Genomic DNA, 21,111 nt, shown 5'->3' with positions numbered 1-21,111 from the left:
TCCTCCAATACTAAATTGGTGATCACTTAATGCCTCAGAACATGTCCTACCAACCGATCCCGTCTTCTAGTCACGGTGTGTCACAAATTTCTCTTCTCCCTAATTCTATTCAATGCCTCCTCATTAGTTACGTGATCTACCCATCTAATCTCCAGCATTCTTCTGTAGCACCACATTTCGAAAGCTTCTATTCTCTTCTTGTCCAAACTATTTATCGTCCACGTTTCACTTCCATACATGGCCACATTCCACACAAGTACTTTCAGAAACTACTTCCTGACACTTAAATCTATACTCGACGTTAATAAATTTCTCTTCTTCAGAAACGCTTTCCTTGCCATTGCCAGTCTACATTTTGTATCCTCTCTACTTCGACCATCATCAGTTATTTTCCTCCCCAAATAGCAAAACACATTTACTACTTTAAGTGTCTCATTTCCTAATCTAATACCCTCAGCATCACCTGATTTAATTCGACTACATTCCATTATCGTCGTTTTGCTTTCGTTGATGTTCATCTCATATCCTCCTTTCAAGACAATGTCCTTTCCGTTCAACTGCTCTTCCAGGTCCATTGCTGTCTCTGACAGAATTACAATGTCATCGGCGAACATCAAAGTTTTTATTTCTTCTCCATGGATTTTAGTACCTACTCCGAATTTTTCTTTTGTTTCCTTTACTGCTTGCTCAATATACAGATTGAATAACATCGGGGAGAGCCTACAACCCTGTCTCACTCCCTTCCCAACCCCTGCTTCCCTTTCATGCCCGTCGACTCTTATAACTGCCATCTGCTTTCTGTACAAATTGTAAATAGCCTTTCGCTCCCTGTATTTTACCCCTGCCACCTTCAGAATTTGAAAGAGAGTATTCCAATTAACATTGTCAAAAGCTTTCTCTAAGTCTACAAATGCTAGAAACGTAGGTTTACCTTTCCTTAATCTATTTTCTAAGATAAGTCGTAGGGCCAGTATTGCCTCACATCTTCCAACATTTCTATGGAATCCAAACTGATCTTCCCCGAGGTCGGCTTCTTCCAGTTTTTCCATTCGTCTGTAAAGAATTCGTGCTAGTATTTTGCAGTCGTGGCTTACGAAACTGATAGTTCGGTAATTTTCTCATCTGTCAGCACCTGCTTTCTTTAGGATTCGAATTATTATATTCTTCTTGAAGTCTGAGGGTATTTCGCCTGTCTCATACATTTTGCTCACCAGAAGGTAGAGGTTTGTCAAGGCTGGCTCTCCCAAGACTATCGGTAGTTCTAATGGAATGTTCACTACTCCCGGGGCCTTGTTTCGACTTAGGTCTTTCATTGCACTGTCAAACTCTTCACGCAGTATCATATCTCCCATTTCATCTTCATCTACATCCTCTTTCAATTCCATAATATTGTCCTCAAGTACATCAACATTGTACAGACCCTCTATATACTCCGTACACCTTTCTGCTTTCTCTACTTTGCTTAGAAGTGGGTTCCCATCTGAGCTCTTGATATTCATGCAAGTGGTTCTCTTTTCTCCAAAAGTCTCTTTAATTTTCCTGTAGACAGTATCTATCTTACCCTAGTGAGATATGCCTCTACATCCTTACATTTGTCCTCTAGCCATCCCTGCTTAGCCATTTTGCACTTCGTGTCGATCTCATTTTTGAGACATTTATATCAGTGACAAATTCAAAGAGTAAATTTTCTTTTGATGCTTCGTCAGCATATACACTGACTGAAATAAAGAACACAATACCAGGAAGGAGTTGTGCGATGTAAACGAAAGTTGGTAGGTGTGTTTCTACATCAGAGAGATGACGCTTATTCAAATTTCGCGCCAGTCGCTTAACAATGGCGCTAGTAGCGTCACTATGAGCATGCGTATCAAGTTTGAGAAGCTGATGGTTCCTTCTGCGATACTGCAGAAAGACTTGGCAGGAATGTAGCCACTCTATATGATTGCCGGCAGCGGTGTTCACGGGAACCTACGGTCGCAAGGGCATCGGGCTCCGGACGGCAACCTGTCACTACCGAATGGGAAGATCATCGGGTTTTGCGTATGTCTCTGGCGTATCTGCAGCAGCAGTTTAAGCAGTAGTTGGCACCACAGTGACACAACGAACTGTTACTTCAGCACAGTTCAGAGACGGACGCTCTGTAGCGTGCATTACACTGACACCAAACCACCGCCATTTGCGACGTCAGTGGTGTGAAGTGAGAGCCCATTGGAGGACAGAGGGAAGTGTATCTGGAGTTATGGTCTGGAATGTAATTTCGTATGATAGCAGGAGCACTCTATTGATTATCCCACCCACCCGAACAGCAAATTTGTACGTCAGTCTGGTGATTCTACCTGTTGTGCTGCCATTACTGAACAACATTCCATGGGATGTTTTCCAACAGGATAACAGTGGCGCGAAAACCTCTGTTGTAACCCAACATGCTGTACAGCGTATCAACATGTTGCCTTGGCCTGCTCGATCACCAGATCTGTCTCCAGACGAGCACAAATGGGACATCATCGGACGACAACTCCAGCGTCATTCACAAACAGCATTAACGATCCCTGTATTGCCCGGCCAAGTGCAGTAGGCATGGAACTCCAGCCCACAAACTGACATCCGCACCTGTACAACACAATACTTGTATGTTTGCATACTTGCACTCAACATTCTGGTCGTTCAAAATGGTTCAAATGGCTCTGAGCACTATGGGACTTAACTTCTGAGGTCATCAGTCCCCTAGAACTTAGAACGACTTAAACTTAACTAACCTAAGGACATCACACACCTCCATGCCCGAGGCAGGATAGCGGTCGCGTGGTTCCAGACTGTAATGCCTAGACCCGCTCGGCCACTCGGCCGGCCATTCTGGCCGTTACACAGGTTTTTAATGTACTACCGTTTAACATTTGCAATGGCTTACCTCGCGCTTGCATTAACCTGTGATCCTGCAATGCTAATCACTTAAATATGTTACCTAGACAAATGTGTCCCCGGAATTTCATTACTCTACAATAATTATTTTTTGATATTGCTATTGCGTTTTTATCTCCGTCAGTGAATATGAAATTAAATCGGCAAGTTAGTCGTACATCTACATTAATTATCCTGAAATGAATTCTCCTAGCCTCTGGTTATCATATTTTGCTGCACTCATGTCGAAAGGCTGTTCGACATGTGGATACCGAGAAAACCGAATTTAGTGCCACTTTAAAGGGAGAGAGAAACGGCTTGCAAATAATGTTTCATAAACTCGTTAAGTGATGACTATAGGTCACTTAGTGGGAGGTCACGCCATTTGGTTTTATGTGCTTTATGTAAGTCCACGTCCGGTTTCGGCCTTCACACGCAGGCCATTTTCAAGGGGATGTGAAAGTAGCCTGGTTGTAAACGTTGAAACCGGTCGCCGACTTAAACAAAAAACGAGTAGTCGGTAACTCGATAACGCTGTCAAACATAAATCATTCCTCCAGACTCTCACTACTCGTACGTTCAACGGGTCACGTTAGTGCAACATTCTAGGATGGGTCGCAAGTATGTTACGCACTGTCCATCACATTAATGTGGTCACCTGTCATCTGCAGCGCGGTCCGCTGTGGGACGTGCAGGAAGAGACTCGGTGAGGTTCTGGAAGGTATCGACAGGGATGTTGAGCCATGCCGACTCTAGTTCCGTACCCAGATGCGTTGGGTTTCTCGGTTGAGGATCCATGGCACGAACAGCCCGACCGATGTGGTTCCACAGACACTCGAATGAGTTTAAATCCGAGGAGTTTGGCGGCCAGGGGAGTATGGTAAACGCATCCTGGTGCTCTCCACACGTACACTGCGAGCTGTGTGACACGCTCCATTGTCCTGCTCGTAGATGCCATCGTGCAGAGAAAAAATCATCTACACTCAAGCTCATAAATTAAGAATAATGCTGATACATGGTGAAACAACACTCTGGTGGGCGGTTTGCGGGTTTAAATCACCTCGGAGTATGACCATGCGTTGCATTTGACCTGCGGTCGTCGCACGGTGGCGCTGACAGCAGTCCACATACGCAGAGGTGAAGTGGTGCATGTCAGAGTACGGTGCAGCGAGTAAGTGTGCAGACGTTTTCAGACTTGCTAATGGTGACTGTGTGTTGAAAATGGCTCAGAGAACACATATTGAAGACGTTATGAGAGGTAGAATACTAGAGCGACTGGAGGCTGGCCAAACACAGCAGGCTCTCTGTGTGCCACAAAGTGTGATCTCAAGATTATGGCAACGATTCCTGCAGACAGGAAACGTGTCCAGGCGTTAGAGTACGGGACGTCCACAGAGTACAACACTACAAGAAGACAGAAGACACCATCAGTGCCCGCAGACGGCCACGGAGTACTGGAGGTAGCCTTGCTCGGGACCTTACCACAGTCACTGGAACAGTTGTCTCCAGACACACAGTCTAGAGACGACTGAACAAACATGGTTTATTCGTCCAGAGACCTGCAAGGTCCATTTCACTGACCTCTGGTCACAGGAGAGCCCGTGAAGCCTGGTGTCAAGAATACAGTACATGGTCATTGGAACAGTGGTCCCAGGTAATGTTCACGGACGAGTCCAGGTATAGTCTGAACAGAGATTCTCGCAGGGTTTTCATCCGGCGTGAACCAGGAACCAGATACCAACCCCATAATGTCCTTGAAAGCGATCTGTGTGAATGTCGTGGTTTGATGGTGTGGGGTGGGATTATGATTGGTGCACGTACACCCCTGCATGTTTTTGACAGAGGAACTGTAACAGGTCAGGTGTATCGGGACGTCATTTTGCACCAGTATGTCCGCCTTTTCAGGGGTGCAGTGGGTCCCACCTTTCTCCTGATGGATGACAACGCACGGCCCCACCGAGCTGCCATCGTGGAGAAGTACCTTGAAACAGAAGATATCAGGCGAATGGAGTGGCTTGCATGTTCTCCACACCTAAACTCCATCGAGCACGTCTGTGATGCTCTCGGTCGACGTAACGCTGCACGTCTTCAAACCCCTAGGACACTTCAGGAGCTTCGACAGGCACCGGTACAAGAATGGGAAGCTATACCCCAGTAGCTGCTCGACCACCGGATCCAGAGTATGCCAACCCGTTCTGCGGCTTGTGTACGTGTACTTGGTGATCATATCCCATATTGATGTCGGGGTACATGCTCAGGAAACAGTGACGTTTTGTAGCACATGTGTTTCTGGACGGTTTTCTCAACTTACCACCAATGCCGTGGGCTTACAGATCTGTGTCGTGCGTGTTCCCTATGTGCCTATGCTATTAGCGCCAGTTTTGTGTAGTGCCACGTTGTGTAGCACCACATTCTGCAATTATTCTTAATTTATGAGCATGAGTGTACATGTAAGTGTGGAATGGTCCCCAAGAATAGATGCATACTTGTGTTGATTCGTTGTGCCTTCCAGAATAACGACATCTCAACATCACGGAAACATTGCCCAGACCAGAACATGCCCTCCTCCAGCCTCGACCCTTACGATGATTGTTGCAGGGTGTTTGGCAAAAAATGGTTCAAATGGCTCTGAGCACTATGGGACTCAACAGCTTAGGTCACCAGTCCCCTAGAACTTAGAACTACTTAAACCTAACTAACCTAAGGACATCACACACACCCATGCCCGAAGCAGGATTCGAACCTGCGACCGTAGAAGTCCCGCGGTTCCGGACTGCAGCGCCAGAACCGCTAGACCACCGCGGCCGGCCAGGGTGTTTGATTTCAAACGTTTCATGCCGTGCAAGACAGCGGTGATCCGTCCGATGGAGCATGAAACGTAATTCACCTGAACAGACCACCTGTCGCTTGTCAGTGGACGTCCAATTGCGGTATTGGCGTGCAAATTCCAGCCCTCGTCACCGATGAACCGCAGTCAGAAGTGGTGTATGAAAGAGGCGCCTGCTGCGGAATCCCATATCTTCGCTGAACGGTCGTTGAGGAGACACTGTTGCTAGCCCCTTGGTTCATCTGGACGGTGAGTTGCGCTGTTCACTAGTGTACATCTCTGCAGCCGTCGTTCACCCCTGTCTTCTGTGCACCGTGCTGCACTGCAGTTGACCTGGCACTCTGCCTTGTACGGTGTACTCTAACCACGGCGGCACGCAAACAGCTTGCAAACTTAGCCGTTTCGGAAATACTTCCACCCTTAGCCCCAAAGCCAAAGGTCATGCCTCTTGGACGTCAGATAAATCGCTCCGTTTCCGCTTTCACGACAAAGTCTACAATGTTTTCCGCGTCCACCAAACACGCTTTATATACCGTCCACTGTTAGTGCTGCCACCTGCCATCTGTGAGTGATTACTGTACGTTGACGTCGGACACAGACGGCGATCACATTAATGTGACGAACTATGCAGGGTCGTCCATTGATAGTGACCGGGCCAAATATCTCACGAAATAAGCAACAAACGAAAAAACCTACAAAGAACGAAACTTGTCTAGCTTGAAGGGGAAACCAGATGGCGCTATGGTTGGCCCGCTAGATGGCGCTGCCATACATCAAATGGATATCAACTGCGTTTTTTAAAAAATAGGAACTCCCATTTTTATTACATATTCGTGTAGTACGTAAAGAAATATGAATGTTTTAGTTGGACCACTTTTTTTGCTTTGTGATAGATGGCGCTGTAATAGTCACAAACACATGGCTCACAAGTTTAGACGAACAGTTGGTAAGAAGTAGGTTTTTTAAATTAAAATATAGAACGTAGATACGTTTGAACATTTTATTTCGGTTGTTCCATTGGGACACAGGTACCATTGTGAACTTATCATTTCTGAGAAGGCATGCTGTTACAGCGTGATTGCCTGTAAATACCACATTAACGTAATAAATGTTCAAAATGATGTCCGTCAACCTCAATGCATTTTGCAATACGTGTAACGACATTCCTCTCAACAGCGAGTAGTTCGCCTTCCGTAATGTTCGCACATGCATTGATAATGCCCTGACGCATGTTGTCAGGCGTTGTCGGTGGATCACGATAACAAATATCCTTCAACTTTCCCCATAGAAGGAAATCCGGGGACGTCAGATCCGGTGAACGTGCGGGCCATGGTATGGTGCTTCCACGACCAATCCACCTGTCATGAAATGTGCTATTCAATATCGCTTCAACCTCACGCGAGCTATGTGCCGGACATTCATCATGTTGGTAGTACATCGCCATTCTGTCATGCAGTGAAACATCTTGTAGTAACGTCGGTAGAACATTACGTAGGAAATCAGCATACATTGCACCATTTAGATTGCCATCGATAAAATGGGGGCCAATTATCCTTCCTCCCATAATGCCGCATCATACATTAACCCGCCAAGGTCGCTGATGTTCCACTTACCGCAGCCATCGTGGAATTTCCGTTGCCCAATGTGTATATTATGCCAGTTTACGTTACAGCTGTTGGTGAATGACGCTTCGTCGCTAAATAAAACGCGTGCAAAAAGTCTGTCATCGTCCCGTAATTTCTCTTGTGCCCAGTGGCAGAACTGTACACGACATTCAAAGTCGTCACCATGCAATTCCTGGTGCATAGAAATATGGAACGGGTGCAATCGATGTTCATGCAGCATTCTCAACACTGACGTTTTTGAGGTTCCCGATTCTCGCGCAATTTATCTGCTACTGATGTGCAGATTAGCCGCGACAGCAGCTAAAACGCCTACTTGGGCATCATCATTTGTAGCAGGTCGTGGTTGACGTTTCACATATGGCTTATCACTTTAAGTTTCCTTAAATAACGTAACTATCCGGCGAACAGTCTGAACACTTGAATGATATCGTCCAGGATACCAAGCAGCATACATAGCACACGCCAGTTGGGCATTTTGATCTCAATAGCCATACATCAACACGATACCGACCTTTTCCGCAACTGGTAAACGGTCCATTTTAAGCCGGGTAATGTATCACCAACCAAATACCGTCCGCACTGGCGGAATGTTACGTGATACCACGTACTTATACGTTTGTGACTATTTCAGCGTCATCTGTCACAAAGCGAAAAAAGTGGTCCACCTAAATCATTCATATTTCTTTACGTACTACACGAAAATGTAATAAAAATTGGGGTTCCTATTTTTAAAAAAACGCAGTTGATATACGTTTGACCTATGGCAGCGCCATCTAGCGGGCCAACCATAGCGCCATCTGGTTTCCCCCTTGAAGCTAGACGAGTTTCGTTCTTTGTAGTTTTTTTGTTTGATGCTTATTTCGTGAGACATTTGGCCCGGTCAGTACCAGTGGACCACCCTGTATAAGTAATTTCCTTTGTAGACTGCATTTCCCCTGTAACCTGCCAATAAACCGAAGACTCTTACCTGTTAAATAAAGCCGGTGTGGTTATTCCGTTTCACATCCCAAAAATGGTCTCACGCAGGTATTTGTATGAGTTGACTAATTCAATTGTGATTAATTGATACTTTAATCATTTATCAGATTTTTGGGTATTGTACAGGGCAGAATTTTGATTTCTGAACATGGAAAGCAAGTTGGCATTCTTCGCACCTCATTGGAATCTGATCGAGATATGAACGAATATTTGTGCAGCTTTCTTTAGACAGTGGAACTGTGGCAAAGGATCAAATGAAATATGGAGCCTGATTTCGTATTCACACCTGTGAACCTCGTACACGCCAGTGGAGAAGCGCTCCCTCACTTGAGGCATTCTCTGTGATCCCGTAGCGTTCGTCGTGGCCCCTCTGGAGGCGGAGGGCGCACAGCTAGCGGAACCGAGGCGGCTGCCGGCCGGAGCGACGCATCTGGTATCTACGCGCAGTTCCGGCGCAATGATGCGTAAGCCGAATGGTATGTCGGCGTGTTTATTTTCTCACTGCTTGCTTGCGCTTCATTTTTTATGCGGCGTTTGTTGATATCAGGCGCCTGCGGACTGCTGCGCCCATCGCGGTGGTCTCACATGTTGCTGTAACGGCAACAACGTGTAACAGTGCTAGCGTCCGTTCTAGAAGACCTATGCCATAACATGCTGTAGACATTAACGCCACACTGTCACGACTGTGCACCTCACGCGTGGGCAACCGGCGGCTCGCAGGCCGGTGCTGGTCCGCGGTCGGTTTCAGCCAGGCCCGCGGAAGATGTTCGTGTGTGTATGTTGTTGTTGTTGTTGTTGTGTGTGTGTGTGTGTGTGTGTGTGTGTGTGTGTGTGCGTGTGTGCGTGTGTGCGTGTGTGTGTATGCGAGAGAGAGAGCGAGTGAGAGAGAGAGAGACAGATACTCGCATTGTATTCATTAAGCGATACACAAGCGATCCATGCCTGTGTGATCAGACATCATAAGTATTTTTGCACGAATATTTAAAAACGCTTACAAATAGTTTTTCTTTGAAAGAGTAAACCGCCGTTTCACTGTGTGTTACTATATTTATTTTCTTTACTATCTAAGTTTCAGGTCTTAAGCCATTATCACGTACAATGCTAAAAGTTGTTAGATCATTATTATGTCATATCTGTTACGGCAGTCCAAAGCACCACTGCCGTAACAGATATGACATAATAACGATGTAACAACTTTTAGCATTGTACTTGATAATGGCATGTTGTTGTTGTTCTGGTCTTCAGTCCTGAGACTGGTTTGATGCAGCTCTCCATGGTACTCTATCCTGTGCAAGGTTCTTCATCTCCCAGTACCTACTGCAGCCTACATCCTTCTGAATCTGCTTAGTGTATTCATCTCTTGGTCTCCTTCCACGATTTTTACCCTCCACGCTGCCCTCCAATACTAAATTGGTGATCCCTTGATGCCTCATAACGTTTCCTACCAACCGATCCCTTCTTATAGTCAAGTTGTGCCACAAATTTCTCTTCTCCCTAATTCTATTCAATACCTATTCATTATTTATGTGATCTACCCATCTAATCTTCAGCATTCTTCTGTAGCACCACATTTCGGAAGCTTCTATTCTCTTCTTGTCCAAACTATTTATCGTCCATGTTTCACTTCCATACATGGCTACACTCCTTACAAATACTTCCAGAAACGAATTCCTGACACTTACATCTATACTCGATACAAAAGCAAAGAAGGGAAAGCAGAAAGGTGGAAGGAGTATATAGAGGGTCTATACAAGGGCGATGTACTTGAGGACAATATTATGGAAATGGAAGAGAATGTAGATGAAGATGAAATGGGAGATATGATACTGCGTGGATAGTTTGACAGGGCACTGAAAGACCTAAGTCGAAACAAGGCCCCGGGAGTAGATAACATTCCATTAGAACTACTGACAGCCTTGGGAGGGACAGTCCTGACAAAACTCTACCATCCGGTGAGCAAAATGTATGAGACAGGCGAAATACCCTCAGATTTAAAGAAGAATATAATAATTCCAATTCCAAAGAAAGCAGGTGTTAACAGATGTTAAACTTACCGAACTATGAGTTTAATAAGTCACGGTTGCAGAATACTAATGCGCATTCCTTACAGACGAATGGAAAAACTGGTAGAAGCCGACTTCGGGGAAGATCAGTTTGGATTCAGCAGAAATATTGAAACACGTGAGACAATACTGACCCTACGACTTATCTTAGAAGCTAGATTAAGAAAAGACAAACCTAGGTTTCTAGCATTTGTAACTTAGAGAAAGCTTTCGAAAATGTTGACTGGAATACTCTGCTAATTGCATAAAAGCAGAAATCTAGATGGTACAGAAAGTAATTATAGTAATACTCTTTCAAAAAATATTGCATGACTGTGGCTGAATACCAACGAAAACTTCCTACTTATAGTGTTTTTGGATATTAACACACTAAATTCCAAAGAATCGAATTAGTTGGTTGCAGCCAACAATCGCCGAGTTGCTGCCAATTGCTTCTCGAGTGAAGCTGCGTATCTCGTTGTCGTATTTTTCTTTTCTATCCTTTCTCTTAATAGTATTACTAAATAATTCTTGCCCGTTGTCGACGCATTACGACATTACAGCTGTTGAAATTGAAGGTAATTTATGATGAATTAGTTGCAACCAGTTGCTTTTATAGGCGTTTATTTTTTTCAGGCGGACGTTTCAAGATACCAAGCAATCCGTCTCCAGATGATTACGTTTATTGACATGTCGTGAACATTGTTTCTTTACTACATCTACATCTATATGACTACTCTGCAATCCACACTTAGGTGCGTGGCAGAGGATTCCTCGAACTACCTTCAGACTATTTCTCTACCGCTCCATTCTTTAATAGCGCGTGGTAAAAATGAACTCCTAAATCTTTCTTCACCATGGATCATTCGCCCCTGTGTAGGATAGTTTCTGTAAAATCGTTTGAGAAAGATTGCAGGGCGTGCGCCTCGATTCTGTCATCGCCGACTGGCCGAGAGATGGCCGTCCACTGTCGGCCTCTCCTGCCGAACAAACGAAAGAACTCGCTCCGAATTTTTGAAGAAAACTGCTCACTGCGCATCGGCCACCGTATCCTGCGCGGACTTCCACTGAGTTCCCTCTGCAGTCCCCAGAAACCTGTAATAGGAACTGTGGAACAGAGGAGGTGTTGACTGCCACGAATCTAGTTTCCTCTGCTTCTTGTGGTTGCTTGTGAGGTTGATGGCCTGCAAAGTAGGTAGATGGTTCGTTTCCCCCTTCTGGCATATTTGCGGTATTCGTGTGGCTTACATAGCCAAAGGTTCCTTCAACGTCATCCTTTACTAAACTGCTGTTGGCGTACAGAAAATACGCATCGTGCCCAAAATTCTCCTTCAAACTGCCCCAGAGGAATACGAGCAATCACTTTAAACTCAGATGGGGACTTTTTTGAAAGACTACATTCAGCTTCACCAGAGCACATATAGCGTGATTCAAAAAGAAAGAACAGATTTCAGTTGTTTATTGCAGACAAACTGTGAAAGATAGTAACACACTCCGCACGTCACTGGATTGAGGAAGAGTCAAAGTTTTATGTTCGCACATACCCTATAGCACACACTCAACATGTGCACCATGCGTTGCTGGAGAAACATCGAAACTATAGTCCATTTCATTTCACACAAGAATTGACAGCTTCAACAATTCGATTTCCAGTTCTTGAAGAGAAGCCGCCATAGGTGGAACAAAGACTCTGTTCCTTATGTACACCCACAGAAAAAAAAATCGCGAAATGTAAGGTCTCATGACTTAGAAGGCCAAAAGCGATGAACAAGATTTTGTTTTCCACTTCTTCCAGTCCGCCGTTAAGGGTTGGTGTTGTTAAGGTAACAGATGTTCAGATGTGTGTGAAATTTTATGGTCATCAATCCCTAAACTTACACACTACTTAACCTAAATTATCCTAAGGACAAACACACACACCCATGCCCGAGGGAGGACTCGAACCTCCGCCGGGACCAGCCGCACAGTCAATGACTGCAGCGCCTCAGACCGCTCGGCTAACCCCGCGCTGCTAAGGTAACACCGCACCTCAAAGTGAAAGTATGGCGGGGCGCCGTCATGCTTAGAAAATTAAATCATTAGAATCTTCGTGAAGTTGGGGAAACAACCAGTTCTGTAGCATGTCCAAGGTATGACATTCCTGTCACAGTTTCCCACTTAAGAAAGAAAGGTCCATGAACTTTGTAGACAGAAAGACTCTTTCATGTTCGACGACGCCGCAAGGATTTTGTGACCCGCAAATTCTTACATTACGGTGGTTTACTTTACGCGATACATGAAACGTCGATTCGTCCGAGAAGATGTGTCGTTCGGGAAAAGTGCCCTCTGTCAAATCCTGGAGAACTGAAATGCAAAATTCGTACGTTCTGTAATGTTCGCTGGGACGTAATTGCTGCAGTAATTGCATCTTCTAAGGCTTCATATGCAGGCGTTGTTTCAGAACACGCCACACTGTTGTTTGAGGAATTTGAACATGCTGGTCTCCCTATCTTGTGGACTTCCGAAGGGTCTGTGCGAAGGCATCTCGAATATGCTCGACGTCTTCATCAGAAGTGCGTGGGCAACCTGTGCTCTTCCCTTTGCATATGCAACCACCTTCCGTGAATTTTGTATGCCAGCCATAAATCTGCTTGTGCAGAGGCGGCCTCTTGCTATATCGAAGGCAGAATGCACGTTGCATTTGAACAAGGGATAAACTTTGCGCAAATTCTAACAAAATGATTTCTCTCGTGGTATAGTCGCCATGTTGTTACCAACAAACAACAGCGCAGCTGTATCAAAACTATGAACCTTCCTCTAGCCAGTGGCATGCGCTAAGTGTTTCTGTATTTTATTGTTCGTCTATAATAAACAATTGAAATCTGTTGTTTCTTTTTGAATCACCCGGTATCCCTTCTTACCCAAAAGATAACTTGAACAAAAGTTCTAGTACTATTTTGCTGTTTGTTCCTTTGTTCTCTGGGTGTGTCAGCTTAACATAGGTGCAACTTCCACTGTAGCAGAACGCGACACTTTGGACGGCAAGGGAAAGGCGAGGTGAATTGTAGCGGAAAGAATGCGCCGTGATACAGTACACATACAGCTGATGTAGAACACTTGCGGCTGGCGGTGGGCTCTGGGAGGTGTCTCTTACAGCGTGTGGCTGCGGAGGAAGGAACGCGAGATTCTGGAAGAAACGGGAGATACCAGTTCACGCTCCAGATCTCCCAACGAGTCCGATTTCACACGGCGACAGAGGACAATTTTCGTTGCACAGCACGTACAGTGTACGCATGTAATTGATATAGGGAATTACGGAAGATACAGGTTTACGCCCTGTTGACGACGAGGTCATTAGAGATCGACCACAAGTTCAGACAGGGGAAAAATACGGAAAGAAATCGACCATCTCTTTTTGCGAAGGAACCACCCTAGCATTTGCATTAAACTAAAGAAAGTACGGAAATGTAGATGGCATGACGGGGATTCGAACTGTCGTCCTTCCTTACGCAAGTCTATAGTCTTAGCTCTTGCGCTCCTTCGAAAAGAATGTATGTCACTGAGCCAGATTACACTGATTTTCTTCATGCTGGAATCTTACACTCATTTAAACCCGAATGATGGCTCTAGACAACTGTCAGAAGATGAAACCATAAAAATTACCATCAGAACTTCAATGCCGGGAAATGGCAGCTAATGTAAAAACCCTTGCGAGAGACGGAAATTAATATAAACCAACAGGGAATACAATCAACATATTGTCCAACGTCACAAGGCGATCGCCCCTAATGAACTCGTTATCGAGGGGACGACAAAGAAACAAGTGCAGCAGTAACAAACATGAGGTGTTTGACATCAGCACAGGGGGCAAACAAAAAGAATTTGTTAATCAACGTAAACGTGCAAATGCACGTACACACACACGCACACACAAACTAATGTTTTGATGAGATAAAGGAACAATAGGATATCCTTATCAATGAACTACCTTCGCTAGTGTTCAAAAGTGGAGCTTAAAACGGGAAAAGAAGAAGGTGGAAAAGGAAGAAGTGAGCAAGATCATTGTAACTGACCGATTGATTTTATTAACATAATTGCGCTCTCTGTAATAACGATGCAATTCGAACACAACAAAGAGTAATGCGATGGAATGCAAACGGTGTCAGACTTGTTTGCAGTTTCGTTGTGGACAGAGATTGTCTAGAATGAAGTTAGGAGTGCCAAGTAGAACATTTATATGGTCTAATCTAAAGGAAAATTAACTCATTTTAATTGAAAGTTAAAATTTTGCAATTTCTAAGTTTATATAGTATATAAACCTATACTTAAATGTCTTATCTTTCTAAATTACCAAAACTGTAATTGCAGTCGGAAAGAATAATAAAGTGTTCCAAGTTAGGATTTGAGTGGAGTGTGGGGCCCATTTCCAGTCGCTTGAAAGCGCTGCCTCTACCGCAGGAACTTTTTTCCACGTCCCTCGAGGTCGTTAGAGGCAAAGTAGATGCCCAAAATGGACTGCAGTGGAGAAGGAACTCAACGGCGGCCACGCCGTTCGCTTGAGCTGATTTAGAGAAACCAGTATGGTTGGGCAGGTACAAGATGCCGATTTATCACAATCTCAACCCATTTCTCCTCGTTCTGTACAGCCTACCGTTGCATCGCTATTATCATTCACACCTTCTTGTACGCCGCACATAGTCTGGTCCCAACAGGTCAGACCTAGGTAAACACCGGCAGTATTTCGTATTTATTTTACCCAGACAAATAAATGCCGACGGCCTTGCCGCAGTGGTAACACCGGTTCCCGTCAGATCACCGAAGTTAAGCGCTGTCGGGCTGGGGCCCGCATCTCGTGGTCGTGCGGTAGCGTTCTCGCTTCCCACGCCCGGGTTCCCGAGTTCCCGGGTTCCCGAGTTCCCGGGTTCCCGGGTTCCCGGGTTCGATTCCCGGCGGGGTCAGGGATTTTCTCTGCCTCGTGATGGCTGGGTGTTGTGTGCTGTCCTTAGGTTAGTTAGGTTTAAGTAGTTCTAAGTTCTAGGGGACTTTTGACCACAGCAGTTGAGTCCCATAGTGCTCAGAGCCATTTGAACCATTTTGTCGGGCTGGGCTAGCACTTGGCTGGATGACCATCCGGTCTGCCGAGCGCTTTTGGCAAGCGGGGTGCATTCGGCCCTTGTGAGGCAAACTGAGGAGCTGCTTGACTGAGAAGTAGTGGCTCCGGTCTCGTAAACTTACAAGGGCCGGGAGAGCGGTGTGCTGACCACATGCCCCTCCATATCCGCATCCAGTGACGCCTGTGGTCTGAGGATGATACGGCGGCCGGTCGGTACCGTTGGGTCTTCCAAGGCCTGTTCTGACGTAGTTTTAGTTTTTTAGTTTTAAACAAACAAATAAGAAACAAGAAAGACGTCGTAGCACCGATTGCACGAACTTACCGAGTTTCGAACCAGATTTGTGACTGAATTTAGGACTAGGATTGGCATCCGTCACGATGCTTTTATTCCAGTTTTGCAAAATACTGTTACGAGCTAGACTCTGGTACTGTAGTAACGCCATCTGTTAGCGTAACATGTAAATGCAGCCTCAGTTAGTTGTACTTGTGTCAACAAGTCTATGTTTACATGGGCGTCTCACAGAGGGCGATGCATGTTTTGTATCCTGTATCGACGATGCAAGCTCCTTCTAGATCTAGCGCTGACATTCGGGAAAATACTAGACTTTTCTAGTAGCACGGCGCTGGAACTATTTAAGCTAACCAAGCGGAGGAAAAAATGGTTCAAATGGCTCTGAACACTATGGGACTCAACTACTGTGGTCATAAGTCCCCTAGAACTTAGAACTACTTAAACCTAACTAACCTAAGGACATCACACACATCCATGCCCGAGGCAGGATTCGAACCTGCGACCGTAGCGGTCGTGCGGTTCCAGACTGTAGCGCCTTTAACCGCTTTTTTTTCTTTTTTTTTTTTTTTAATCTTCTCGGAGCGGACGTCGTAAGACATCCATTTAAGTTCGTTGTTGGTCTGGTAACTCAGGTTTTTTTTTATTACAGAGGGCTGCTAAACCGCTCGGCCACTCCGGCCGGCCAAGCGGAGGAACCGGGCAGTTCCCATTTCAGTAGCGATCTGATAAGACAGTTCTTTCTAAACGTAATACGAACAACGAGCGCAAGTTAATAATGTTTGGAGTGCTTACTGCGGGTATACGGGGCGTGAAGTGTATACTGACGTGTACTTCGAAGACTGAAGTGTTACTGTTGACTGTTTACCGTCTAATAAACTTATCATAGCTTACGAAAATGCCTAAGGATGGAAAGAGAAAGTGAACTTTTTGGATGATTACACAAAAGAGTGGTATTTTGGCCAGAGAATACGTACGGATCAGGAAGCATTGTTTGAGATTTTTAGCTGTTTCCTCTCAGTAACTCAGTCAGGTAAGGCAGATGTGAGCCATCATATTTCTTCGAAGAATCATACAAACAGATTCGCGGTAGCATCGACATCAAACCTATTTCTGCATTCATGATTAAAGAAGATACCCAGGAAGAATTGCTCGTTGCTGCTGCAGAACTAACAAGAGCTTATAAAATTGTCAAGCATCATCAGTCTTTCAGTTCTCTTGACTGTGCCGTAAAACTGAATGCTGCAAGGTATCCTGACTCCGAAGTCGCCGCAATCTACAGCCAGCACCAAAGCTACAATTATTGTTAAAAATATTCTCGCACCAGACTGCCCACGGCAACCTCTGAACTACAACTGCCCTCGACATTCTCTGAACAACTACTGCGCCAGTGGAGGTGGCGGAATAATACTCTTTGGTGCAATCTCTGGCGCTGTGACTCAGTATAGCCATCTTTCAAGACCATAAAAAAAAATTTTTTTTTGATGCCGAAGACAGGCCACCTAAAATAATTTCAGATTCTTTCAGTTGTCCAATCAGTGAAACTTACTACATGTTTCTGCAGTCAAACTTGGCTCTGTTACAAAAACATAAAAAAGTGTGAAGAAGAATAAAGTTTAGATAATTGAAATAAGAAATATATTAATCGACACCCAAAGATGTCTGAATGAAAGGGAGACTGCTAATTTTATTGGCAAGCAAACCAAGATGAACAAATTAAACAATGGGAACCCTAACCAAGAAATAATTAATTCGATTTCGAAATTTGAAGAAGAGACAATAGCTTTCTGGAACACAGCATGTGGTTACATAAGAGACATGGGCTATTCCTTTGAATAAATATCAAGTATTTGATTGAATGACGCTATCTGAAACCTCAGATTTGGCGATGATTGAAAGCACTAAATAATAAATGACTAAAAATGATGTGAAGATTTCAGGCGACAGTTGTTTTCAGGAATATATGTATCTGAAGAGCTTTGTAGAAACTACGCGTGATACGGAAGAATGAAGTCCAAACACCCCGTGGAAGAAAGGTGGATTTACTTTCTTAAGGAAACCGAAAATCCTGATCGCAATTACCAATTCCTAAAATTATGCGAGCATTTATTTTTTATTTCCGCACACAACGCCACTGTGGAAAGAGTAATTTCGCTGATGACGGCCCACTGGACTGATGAAAAAAATCGACTGCTCCTAGGGACTGTGGAATCAATCTTACAGTGCCAGTCTAACTACAAGCTGATTTGCATGGAGTTTTATAAATGCGTAAAATGGAAAAAAGACTTGCTGAAAAAAGTGAAAAAAATCTGGTGCACCAACTACAAATTCCATGTGATTATATTAAACAAACTTTTTACTTTACTTCAATACCCCATCCCAGTGTCCCGAAGAATTCCCAGCTAGATATGGCAACCCTACAGCATGGCTGCCAACTACTATGGATTATCCTTAATTGTTAAGGATTTATCACGGAGTTAACGGGAAGTTACTAAAAATTACAGAAATAAACATTTTGCAGTTCCATTTTAGAGCAGTACGCAATCAACGTGTCTACGAATAATTTCGTCAGTGCAGCTTACTAAAATTGCCTTTACACTAAGTTCGAAACGTGTTCTGCAGCATTGTCCGCAACACTGTTCGCAGCTGGTACTGGACTGCAGAAGTTCGCAAAATGTTGTCCACATCTTGGCAACACACAAATAGTGTCCCACAGCTGTGTCGGTACAGATGAACGGAACATTGTTCCTGACCTACTACCACGCACCGCTTTTTTTTGTTTTGCAGTAGTGTTTCATGTTGACTTCAAGTGTGCTCCTTTACGAAGTAAACCTTACGATTTTGTCACTCTCTTAGAGACAAAGGAATGCCTCTGGAATATTCGAAGTCATAGTTATAAAAATATTAAGCAGAAGCATGACTCCCAAAATTTTTTTTTAATTGCTGCGTTGCTTCGTACCAGCAGTAGTCTACCATTTCTCAGTACTTCAGCAACTACAACAACAATGGAATTCGTTATCTGCCTGGAAAAATTTGTCTTTAACAATTTACGTAAGCTGCCGACCTACTAAAGAACGGTGAGGAAAAAAAGGACGCTTTCTGTGAGTCGCAAATGAATTTATGTAGGAGGCAGCAGATATTAGTAAACGCGGATGTGGCAGGGGGATCATCAACTGTAGATTTCCCCATCACATTCATTGAAAGTGCGAGTGACACTGAGGCTGAAGAAGTTTTCTTTATTTAAAATGATAATTTGGGTTAATCACCTTGAGTAATTTTTGAGAGAATTTCTCGTGGAGGACAGCGGTTTTTTTAGTATTTTAAAATTAACGGAAACAGTCTCGTTCGTAAATAAGCCTTAATTTTGTGATTACCCGTTTCGATCAGTTTTTGACAATTTTCAGAGCTCATACTGTGATGGTAGGTGGCGGCGGTGAATGGAACAGATGTTACGACTCCACGTGTTGAGCAGTTGACGGTCATGCAGTCATGGTCAAATTCTGACAGAAACCGGTAACCACAAAATAAAGGTTTTTTTGCGGTCGATGCTGTTTGTGTTCATTTTAAATCATCTTGAGGTTGAAACACTTCTGTCCGTGTTTACTTACAAATAGATTTGCTCTTGGAGCGGATCCGTCTTGAGCAAAACACAATTTTTATTTTTTTTTCCTTTCCCCAGATACGTTTTGCTGAAAATTCAACATCATCAGTGGGTTTTTGTTATCTTCTATAAAACAGGAAAAAAGCTTCTTACTACTTGCACAATGTAAATTTGAGTTTTAAGACAGTATTTATATATTTAAAAAAACAAGATTTTACATAATTTTACATAATTTATAAATTAAGGCAGTTGTTTTGCTTCACAGTTTGTCATCAGAAACCATACAGAACTTAATGTAGAACAGTTGTTCTCTTGGAAAATTTAGGACTGGGCAGTTGTGGTTGAGCCACCCATTAACTAATACTATTTGGAAGATGTGTGTGTGTGTGTGTGTGTGTGTGTGTGTGTGTGCATCTTCACTGTGAGGACTACATTAAATTACATAAAACCCAGGAAATCCACAGCATGTCGTAACAAGGTACATAAACAAAATTTTGTTAGTTTTTCAAATATTTAAATACTACAGAATTGTTAAGGCTTTCGTGGCCACTTGTTCACAAAGTGCCTATTGCCTTCTGTTTCGGGTTCTTCGGCCGACGTTCGTCTGATGATTTTACGGATGTTGCGCCATCACGAGTGGCTGGCATTGTCAAAGCTACACCCCCATTGTAACGGAGCCAAACACTCGGCGAAGACAAATCAGAAAAAAAAAAATGTCCGGTACGGCCTTCCTGCCGTACATTCCCAGAGTGACGGACAGAATCTGCCGTATATTCTGCAAATACGGCCTAAAGACGATTTTCAAACCGACAAAGAAGATCAAAGAACGTCTTAGATTGGCAAAGGACAGAAGGGACCCACTTGCAACGTCGGGAATATACCGCATACGGAATATACCGCACACGAGGAAAAGTTTATGTCGGAATAACTGGACCATCGGTCAACGCTAGGATCAAAGAACATAAGAGACACTGCAGGTTGGGGCAGGTGGAGAAATCGATCGTGGCTGAGCACGCGCTGTGTGAGACAGACCACGTATTAAAATTCGCCGACACGGAAGTTCTGGCTGTAGAGAAACACAATCACACCCGCTTGTTCAGAGAAGCTATAGAAATACAAAAACACGGGAATAGCTTTAACAAGAAAGAAGAAAACCTTAAGGTAAACGGATCCTGGCTTCCCGAGCTGCAGTGAACGACCGTCGCAGGTAGCAAGAGGAGAACCGCATCGGAAATGACAGCGGAGAAGCCCTCGGAAGTTGGCGCGCGCCAGGTACATGTTGTCTGCGGCTGCGCCCTCGGCTCCTGTGCATCACCAGCAGTGGAAGGTGAAGCTTTGACAATGCCAGCCACTCGTGCTGGCGAAGCATCAGTAAAATCATCAGACAAACGTCGGCCTAAGAACCCGAAACAAAAGTATTTAAATGCTGTATTAAAAATTAAAATTTATATTTGTACAAGTAGTAAAAAGCATTTTCTCTGTTTTATAAAAGATAACAAAACCCCACTGGTTATGTTGAATCTTCAGCGAAATACGTCTGAGGAATAAAAATAAAAACCGTGTTTTTCTCAAGGCGGACTCTCTCCAACAATAAATCCATTTGGATTAATTTTAATATGAAAATAAAAATAAATATAATATCAGTTAAATATATCGTCTTTATTCAGGGCTGGAAAATTTTTTGAAATATAGTGCTTAAAGACTTAAATCAGGTTTCTGATTTTTAAAATTTTGCGGGGGACAGAACCTCTTCCATATT

General features: G+C 44.0%; 1 protein-coding gene across 2 annotated transcripts in view; it reads left to right on the top strand.

Annotated features, from left to right (window-relative positions):
- LOC126175267 (CYFIP-related Rac1 interactor B) overlaps positions 1-21,111 on the top strand; it is a 398,870-nt gene that overhangs the window by 251,634 nt on the left and 126,125 nt on the right. The window lies entirely within an intron of this gene.

The sequence above is a fragment of the Schistocerca cancellata genome, chromosome 3 (genome assembly GCF_023864275.1).
Source record: "Schistocerca cancellata isolate TAMUIC-IGC-003103 chromosome 3, iqSchCanc2.1, whole genome shotgun sequence".
In the NCBI taxonomy this organism is placed as follows: Eukaryota; Metazoa; Arthropoda; class Insecta; order Orthoptera; family Acrididae; genus Schistocerca; species Schistocerca cancellata.
Note: the sequence above shows the minus strand (reverse complement) of the source record. Positions and strands in the feature narration are given on the sequence as shown.